This window comes from Gopherus flavomarginatus, chromosome 14, assembly GCF_025201925.1.
Source record: "Gopherus flavomarginatus isolate rGopFla2 chromosome 14, rGopFla2.mat.asm, whole genome shotgun sequence".
NCBI lineage: Eukaryota > Metazoa > Chordata > Testudines > Testudinidae > Gopherus > Gopherus flavomarginatus.
The window spans coordinates 27,911,228-27,919,926 of NC_066630.1; positions in this window are offsets into that span (position 1 = coordinate 27,911,228).

Genomic DNA, 8,699 nt, shown 5'->3' on the forward strand with positions numbered 1-8,699 from the left:
GATGTTCATGTTACTCCTGTATAGTCCAGGCGGGCAGCCAATATTCAGGGTCTTGCAGGTTGTTCCTGGCAGGGGGAGAAATTGATGATGCAGTCAGATATTTCTTTGGTGCAATTTGGTTCACTTACAAAAAAAAGTATAAAGTCTTGTTTCCCTGAACGCAGTATGAATCAACCTACGGGAGGTAGTTTCTTTGCTCGCAGTTCCAAGCCTCTTTCCAGCCACCACACTACCCAAAAAGCTCTCTTTGCTTTCTCTCAGGACCACGTTACCAGTACTTTTCTTGTTGTTCCATTGGCTTCTTGCTGCCTTCTCTGCGCCTATGTGCCTCTGGCTGCTTCTTGCTCACAAACACACACAGCTGCACCATAAACCCCAGCTTCCAGCATTTACATAAAACTCGGACTGCATGACTCAACTCCTAGTCCAGCCTTTTCTGTGGGTGGCAGAGCTATCTAGAATCCCTGTCCACCCCCAACATACTCCTTCTGCCCACATGGGCCTGTATTCTCAGGGGTGAGGGAACATGCACAGCCTTGTCATGCTGGTCTGTGATTTGGGTGGTGGCTTCTATTGTTACAGGCATTACTAAACAAAGGGGCATTTAACAGCTTCCTCATTTAGCCTCAAAGAAAGATGTCTATAATGCCCACCAGTCTCAAAGACCTACTCCTTAGGAACTGCCCAGCCTTCCACATAACATTAATCATGTTATGTTCTAAACCCACAGCTCTTGCATGCACATTATGTCCACTGAAAGACAAGGGGAGTTTTTTGTACACAGTAACTTTAAGATAAATCGCTTATAGTTTCATTGCTTGGGGCCAATTTGAACATTTACTTTGGTAGAATACAACATCCCTCTGCATTCATGATGTAAAGCTGCTACCTTTGAAATGAAATTCATTTTTTAAAAAACACTGAGATTTAGATATAAATGCAGCAATATGGGACACAACTTCGCAATAATATAAAAACTCCATGTTTAAGTCCAACATTTCATTGTTTTTGTTCCTTCAATCAGTTATGATTTGCTTGACGCCCAGCAGAAACTACTGTGTAGATAGTACAAGTTGTGCACGATGCCAGAATGCATTGGCCCTATGGAACAAACCCTGAAACCATCACACAAAAGTTACAAGAGTTCCCTAAACTTACGTGCTGATTCCACAATGATGTTAACATCCCAATACATCTATTTTAGACATCTAATTCACATGGGATCCACACTTACCTGCTGCAGTTGCACAACTCCCAGAATCTGACAGCGAATGGCTGTTTTTTATTATATCTCACTGTTTTCATAGGTGTAGCGGGGTGAACACCTGCTCCAGCCTGGAAGGGGTTGGAAAAGCCCTGCAGAGGGCTGGGGCTGGGCAAGGGAGTAAAACCCCAGCTGACTGGGGAAAGTGGCTGCCTCTGGGGCCACGTCCCAACCTAAGCAACTGGGCCTTATAAGAAGGCCAGGGAAGCCAGAGGGAGCAGTCTCTCTCTGACTGGAGAGGGAGACAGGCCTGGCTGCTGGGGAACTCACCAGGGGACCTAGAGGGAAGCAGGACTGGGGAAAGGCCTTAGGAGCTGGGAAGCCCAGCAACTCCCCAGACTGCAAGGCCTAGTTCTAGGCCTCCCAGGTATTGGGCTTGCAGAGGGGCAGCCGGAGGGTGGGTAAAGGCAGCCAGTCCAAACCCCTTATTGCCTGTGATGATTGGCTGATAGACTGGAGTCTGCCCGAGGGCGTGGGGGCTAAACAGAGACTGGCAGTAGCCACGACTGAGACGACGTTGGGATAGGGGGTGGGGGGTCCCCTGGCGTGGGGAAACACAGAGAGAGACTGTGGGGTACTGCAGGAGGCAGAACCCTGAGATAAGGGCATCGGGGTCCTGGGAGGGAAATGGGGGCCAATAGCAAGCGTATCACCTGCCTGCAGAGGATGGGTCGAAGAGCTAATTCCTGAGGACGACCAGCAGGAGGCGCCACAGGGGTGAATCTGCGCTGTGCTACAATAGGTATTGCAGAATGTCACAAAGAAAGACCTGCGTGTTCATCTAGTGTGTACCCTCCTTGTTTGTTTGTGTTGCTTAGTGCCCGGAAGCCATGACATCATTGTGCTGGCTACTGTATAAACATAAACAGATGGTTCCTCTTCCAAAGAGTTTACCTTTTAAGACAACCCAGATTGGCTCTACAACAACTTGCATCGTCTCTTGGGGAGACTTATTCTAATAGGATCCATGGTTAAGGGATTTTCTTGCAGTTCAGACTAAATTTCTCATTGCTTCATTTCTTAATTGCTTATTGTACTTAAATGACTCATGACACATATATAATAAATAAATAATGAAAATGTGGACAACCACTTTCTGGGGGGAAAACATATATGTATATTAATATTTGCACTGGTCATATTCTTTTAGAGTGTTGAATCATCAGTGATTCAACCCCTTCTCTGAATGAGGTTGCACTGATGTAATTCAGTTCTTTTAATCTTTCAGGCTTTTCACTAATTCTGACCTGCAGTTATTAACTTATTCTATTATGGTCATTGTAGTGTTTTGGCTAAGAACTCATGGAAAGCATGCTCTGCTAGTTGGTCGATCTGCTGTATTCTAAATGCAGAAGCAGCACTGACCCTAATACAAAGAATATGTAACTAGTAGAAGAATGTTCTGAAGAGAATAAAGATAAAGTGGTAATTGACCTATGAAATCAATGCATTATAGCAATAGTGTATCTTGTTACATGTCCCTGTGCAAATTGATACATAGTTATGTTGACGCAGAGTACTCACTCATATCTTGATTACTGTCATGCAAGGATGCATAAAAGGCTTTATTTTTAAAAGATCTAGTAGTGTTGACTGAAATAAATGGAAACTATATACAATAATAACCATTCCTAGTTTTCAACATAGAAACTATGCAAATAAATACAGTATATACTCTAAAGATGGCTTGATAATTTGAGTAAGAAAAGTCATATGTCTCAACCCAGTGGAAAATATGATTGTTCTAGAAGTAAAGCTAGATCCAAATGCTGCACAGCTATAAAGAGCTAGAGTCAATCTTTCTTTGGTTGTGATTGAGCTTGAACAAGGACCTATCAATTCCTTATTTGAGAGATTTTAATCTTGCTCTCCCAAAGGGAGGAATTGACAATTTCTAACAATAATGGATCCAACACCGCTCCCTGTTTGAAATCTTTCCAGAAGGACCAAATGTTGAAAGCAAATGTCGTTGGCTTCCACACACTAGCTTCCCTGCTGCTGATGCAATTTTCTCAAAGGTACTCTTCTCCATGCGTAGCTGCTATTTACAATTATGTACAAATTTGCAACTGTTTACAGTGTAAATTATAGGTGGGCAGCTAGAATAGTAACATCAAATGATCTAATATGAGAATTAGTCAGTCAGAATATCTAACATCTTCACACAGTGTTAGGGAAACTATGAGCTCACTAGAGAAATTGCAGGCCAGCACAATGGCCTTGTATCTAGAGATCTTCCAATTTCTGGGTCTCGTCTCTCAATCCAGTGATGGTGGAAAACAGCATTTTATGTTCATTGCAATAAATCAATCACTGGCAATACTGACTGTAGGATGATGGTGGAACCAGAGATGTGGAGTGAAATGAACCTTCTATCCAGAAGGAGAACTTCAGTCTTTCAACCATTCCTTAGTAAGAAGGTATGGTGCAGCAAGAAGCTGATGAAGTCAAAACAAGGGTGAAGGGGATCCGACAATGTAATCCAATGTGTCACCTGCACAGTGGTGGTGTCTGACATTAAAGTTTGCATGTCAAAAGAAGAAGATAGAAAAAGGAAAGAACTGCATCAAAGATAAAACCTTGTGGCCTTCCATGGAGGAGGAGAAGTGGTACACTCTTTATAACCACTCCTCCCCCCCCCCCCCCATTTCTGGTAACGGTCAGAAGAAAGAGAGCAGAAGATCCCAGACTTTTGCTCTAGAACTTTGGAGTGAGAGTTCAGAAAATGTACTAAGAACATAAAGAGAGAGCAAGACTGAAATAATTAGCCACCCAGAGTAAAGCAGTACAGTAAAATATGTGTACATTCCTTTTTCTCATTTAGTTTTTGCTCACGAGAAAATATTATGAATTACCCATTATTGTATAAATTACAGTGAATGTTTGGAAAGAATGCCACTACACATTTTGCTTTCCAAATATAACGTGTTTAAGCTGCATGCTGAAAATGTCATGGACAGGAATTAAAAATAATTATTACTTGTATTATATCATGTGCACGGCTTGGCAGTGAGGACTATATTGTGTGGAAACTATCAATACTTTACAGGAAAGATTTCATCCACTGTCAATAGCTGTTCCGAAGTCACAATCTATAATCTATTTGTCTGCTTTGTTAATCTGGAAACCAACCTTATCATTCTTCACTCATGTTCTACAGCCCAGAATCCAAGAGAGCTTTGGAAACTCATAGCTGCCATTGTAATGGAAGTATGGTTTACCATAGTGTGAATTCCTTTTAATGTCAGTTTCTTTATGAGGGATTAGTCACCGCAGATGTCACAGTTCCTGGGAATATCTTCCAAGATAAAAAAGGAAAGTTGACATCTCAACTGTCATTTAATAATCTACAAGACCCACTAATACATATATTTTCTGATATCTGATACCCATAGATACAGCGAAACTTCTGATTTAAATGGTTGCCAGTTTGATTGGAAAATTATGTTAATTTATGTTCTTGTAGAGCACTTGGATTATAAAACGCCATGTGTCGTCTTTGCATTGAGTCCTTTAAAACACCAATGGATAGAGGAAGAGTCCTGATTTTCCCATGACGCATCTCAAAGCAAGTCTCTGTGACTAATAGAGGAACCCCTTCTTTCCCACCACAGAAAGTTAGTCCAAAAGGCTGGTTAAGGTCAAAAAGAGTTTGTCAGTTAGAAGCTGACACATGGAAAGATCCAGCACTGAGCTCCATAAGGTATTAAGGGGAATTTATAGCCTTGAAGTGCTCCCAGTGCCTCCTCTTTAATTAACTACTGTATGCATCCCAAAGTTCTCAACAACACTCTGCCTGACAACAAGGAGCCATCTAGCGCAGGGGTCGGCAACCTTTCACAAGAGGTGTATCAAGTCTTCATTTATCACTCTAATTTAAGGTTTCGCGTGCCAGTCATACATTTTAATCTTTTTAGAAAGTCTCTTTCTATAAGTCTATAATATATAACTAAACTATTGTTGTATGTAAAGTAAAAAAAGTTGTTTAAATATTTTAAGAGGCTTCATTTAACATTAAATTAAAATACAGAGCCCCCCAGACCGGTGGCCAGGACCCGGGCAGTGTGAGTGCCACTGAAAATCAGCTTGCATTCTGCAGGTTGCCTACTCCTGATCTAACGCCATGTATGGTAGAGGATCATTAGACATGTGTACCTTAGAGATGTGTGTCAGTTCAGTGAGCAGCCAACAAATTGTTAAACCTTTTCTGGTTTTCACTGTTTTCCACTCTGTTGTGTAAAAGCATTGTAGATATGAGAAGTAGCAGGTTTTCAAGGCAGTAGCGTGAATCCTGATTTCTGCCTTGTCAGTTTCACTACCAAAATGTTTCCATTTATTAAAAATCCTTCAGAATTCCACAGTAATTATTCAAATACTACAGCTGCTAATAGTAATACTACAGGCTTTTTGAGGGGTGAGGATGGTTACATGTACTACTTTTGTTCTAGGTATTCTTGTGCAGATTTTCCTGTATTCACCACAGGTGACTAATAAATTAATTGGCCTTTTGAAGATGCTAAAAAACAAAACAAGCACAACTACAGAATCCATTTTAAAGTGTGGTTACCAAAATTGGTCACAGTATTGGTCTCACCAGCAGTATAAAAAGAGATATCATCACCTCCTGGTTCCTACTCAATATTCCCGTGTGTGTACCTCCAAAGATCTCATTAGCCCTTTTAGCCACAGCCTCACACTAGGAGCTCATGTTCTTTCCAAAGTCTCAGCTTTCCAGGATACAGTCTCCATCCTGTAAGTTTGACCTACATTTTCTGTTCCTAGACCTAAGACTGTGCATTTGTCTGTATTAATGTGTATTGTTTGATTGTGTCCAGCAAAACTAGTGTAGAATGCTGTGTACAAGTGACCTAACCTTATGATTGATTTCTTCTCCAATCTCTGTGTTATGTACAAAATTTACTATCACTTATTTTATATTTTTTCTGTCATTTATAAAAATATTGAATAGCACTGGGCTGAGAACTTCTCTTTTTCTATCAGTCATTTAGTTTTTAATCCATTTAATATGTGCATCCTGACTTTTTTATTTATTTATTTTTGGTATAGTGCTACTTTTAAAAATCAGAATGTTCTGCGGTACTGAATCAAACACCTTAAAGAAATCTGAGAGTATTATATCAACACTCGATCAACCAAACTTGTAATTTCACCAAAGAACAATATCAAGTTAATTTGGCAGGACTTTAATGCTTTCTCCCATGCTGTCCCTCGTGCTTGGGAGGAGCTCCCCTGAAACATATGAAAACCTACCTCATTATCTTCCTTCAAATCCCTACTTGAAACTTTCCTTTTGCTGTCATGCCTACAAAAACTTTTACACCCTGGCTGCTGGTAAGCTGATACACTCCCTATCGTGCTGATCAATAACCACTCATTGTTTCCTTGCACTGTCTATCTGTATCCATCTATTATCTCTTGTCTGATAAGTAGATTGGAAGCTCTTTGAGGCAGAGACCATCTCTTTGTTCTGTGTTTGTACAGCACCTAGCCCAGGGGGGTCCTGTTCCATGCCTCAGATTCCTAGGTGCTACAGTTACACACATTATTAGAATTTCCATGAAAGCATGTTGAATGGCATTAATTAAAATTCTGTCCTTTTCATCTTTTTTTTTTTAAACAAATTATCCAGAATTTTGGAACACTATATGTACAAAGAGTGTAACCCTTTAACAGGTTTCAATATGGTGCCTTTCCAATCCATTGAATGTTCTGTTGTTCTTGTATTTGGTAAATGGACACCTGACTTACTTCCTCCTTAACATTCACTACTTTATACTCCTCACTCCTGTTACTCCATATTTATTGTCTCTCAAAACTAAACAGTCTCAGTCTTTCCTCCTAAGCAAGCCTGCCTTTGACTCTCGTCACTTTTCATCATTGCATTCCTTCTACCTCTGCTATATATTCTTTGAGACCATAACTGAACATGGTCTCACATGATGGACTACCATTGATTTGTGTAATAACATATATGAAGGAAGGATTTTCAAAGGCACAAAGGGCAGTTCGGAGGTGCTGAACTAGCCCTGACTTTCAATGGGAGTTGGGTGCCTAACTCCACTCTGGACCTTAAATCTCCTCCATTAATATTATTTCCTGCTACAGTTCTCTGAATGGAGAAGGTAACCGAGGTCTCTGTGTCATGACTGCCTACTCAAAAAATTGCTGAGTAAATCCAGTAAGTGGGGATCAAGATACATTGTGGTATCCTATACTGTGTCAGAACAGTGCCTAAATCTTTTTCAGTGAAAGGGTGATTAGAAAATTATATTCAGTGTGAACAGTCCCTAAGCAGCACTACAAAGATGTGAGATTAAATTACATTTGTTTGCGCTATGTGCTGTCTGTACTACAGCTTAAAGTAACATGCATTGCTTAAGGATTTTGAATTAAATAATTAGTGAGAAAATACCAAATTTCCAGTGTATTAGCATGCTGAAATGCCTTTGTGCATTCTAAATCTCTGTATGCCAGTGATTGGAAAAAAAATAGTTAACTGTTCCCTAAATTAATATTATCCTTTGAGAAATGAGATTTTTTTCTTCCCAAACTTGCTGGTATTCTTGTCTCAAGTTTACTTGGCTTAAAAAAACAAAGAAGCACAGGTTTAGTAATTGGGAAAGAGGAGCAGCCGCCAGAGGGTACAATTTTCAAAAATGCTTAAATGAATTAGGAGCTTAAGTCTCATTGAAATTTAGTGGCATTAAGTCTATCTAGGTGCTTATGAAAATTTTTTCCCAGGTATTGAGAGTTCTACTCCTTGCTCTGGTGCTGACTTAGGCCTGATCTACACTACGCGTTTAAACCGAATTTAGCAGCATTAAACCGAATTAACCCTGCACCCGTCCACACAACGAAGCCCTTTATATCGATATAAAGGGCTCTTTAAACTGATTTCTGTTCTCCTCCCTAACGAGGGAAGTAGTGCTGAAATTGGTATTGCCATGTCGAATTAGGGTTAGTGTGGCCGCAATTTAGACTTGAAATTAGACGAAGGTTTCTAACCATTAGAGGAGTGAAGTTCTGGAACAGCCTTCCAAGGGGAGTAGTGGGGGCAAAAGACATATCTGGCTTTAAGAATAAGCTTGATAGGTTTATGGAAGGCATGGTATGATGGGATACCATGGTATGATAGTCCAGCTAAGAATATGCTAAATTGTAATCACATGAATAATGCCAAAATTAAGCACATACTTGAGTGCTTTGCTGGATTAGGACCAGACTGCTGAGCACTCTGCAGGATTGCGCCTATACATTTCTTTTGTATCTCTGTTTACGCATTTTACAGATTGGGTAAAATCACAGGGGCCAGGATTGTGAGCCTTAATTCACCAATGTTTGTAAATCACTTGGGGATCCTTTGCTGAAAGATGCTGTGTAAATGTAAAGTATTTTATTGTAGCAAGGCTGTAGA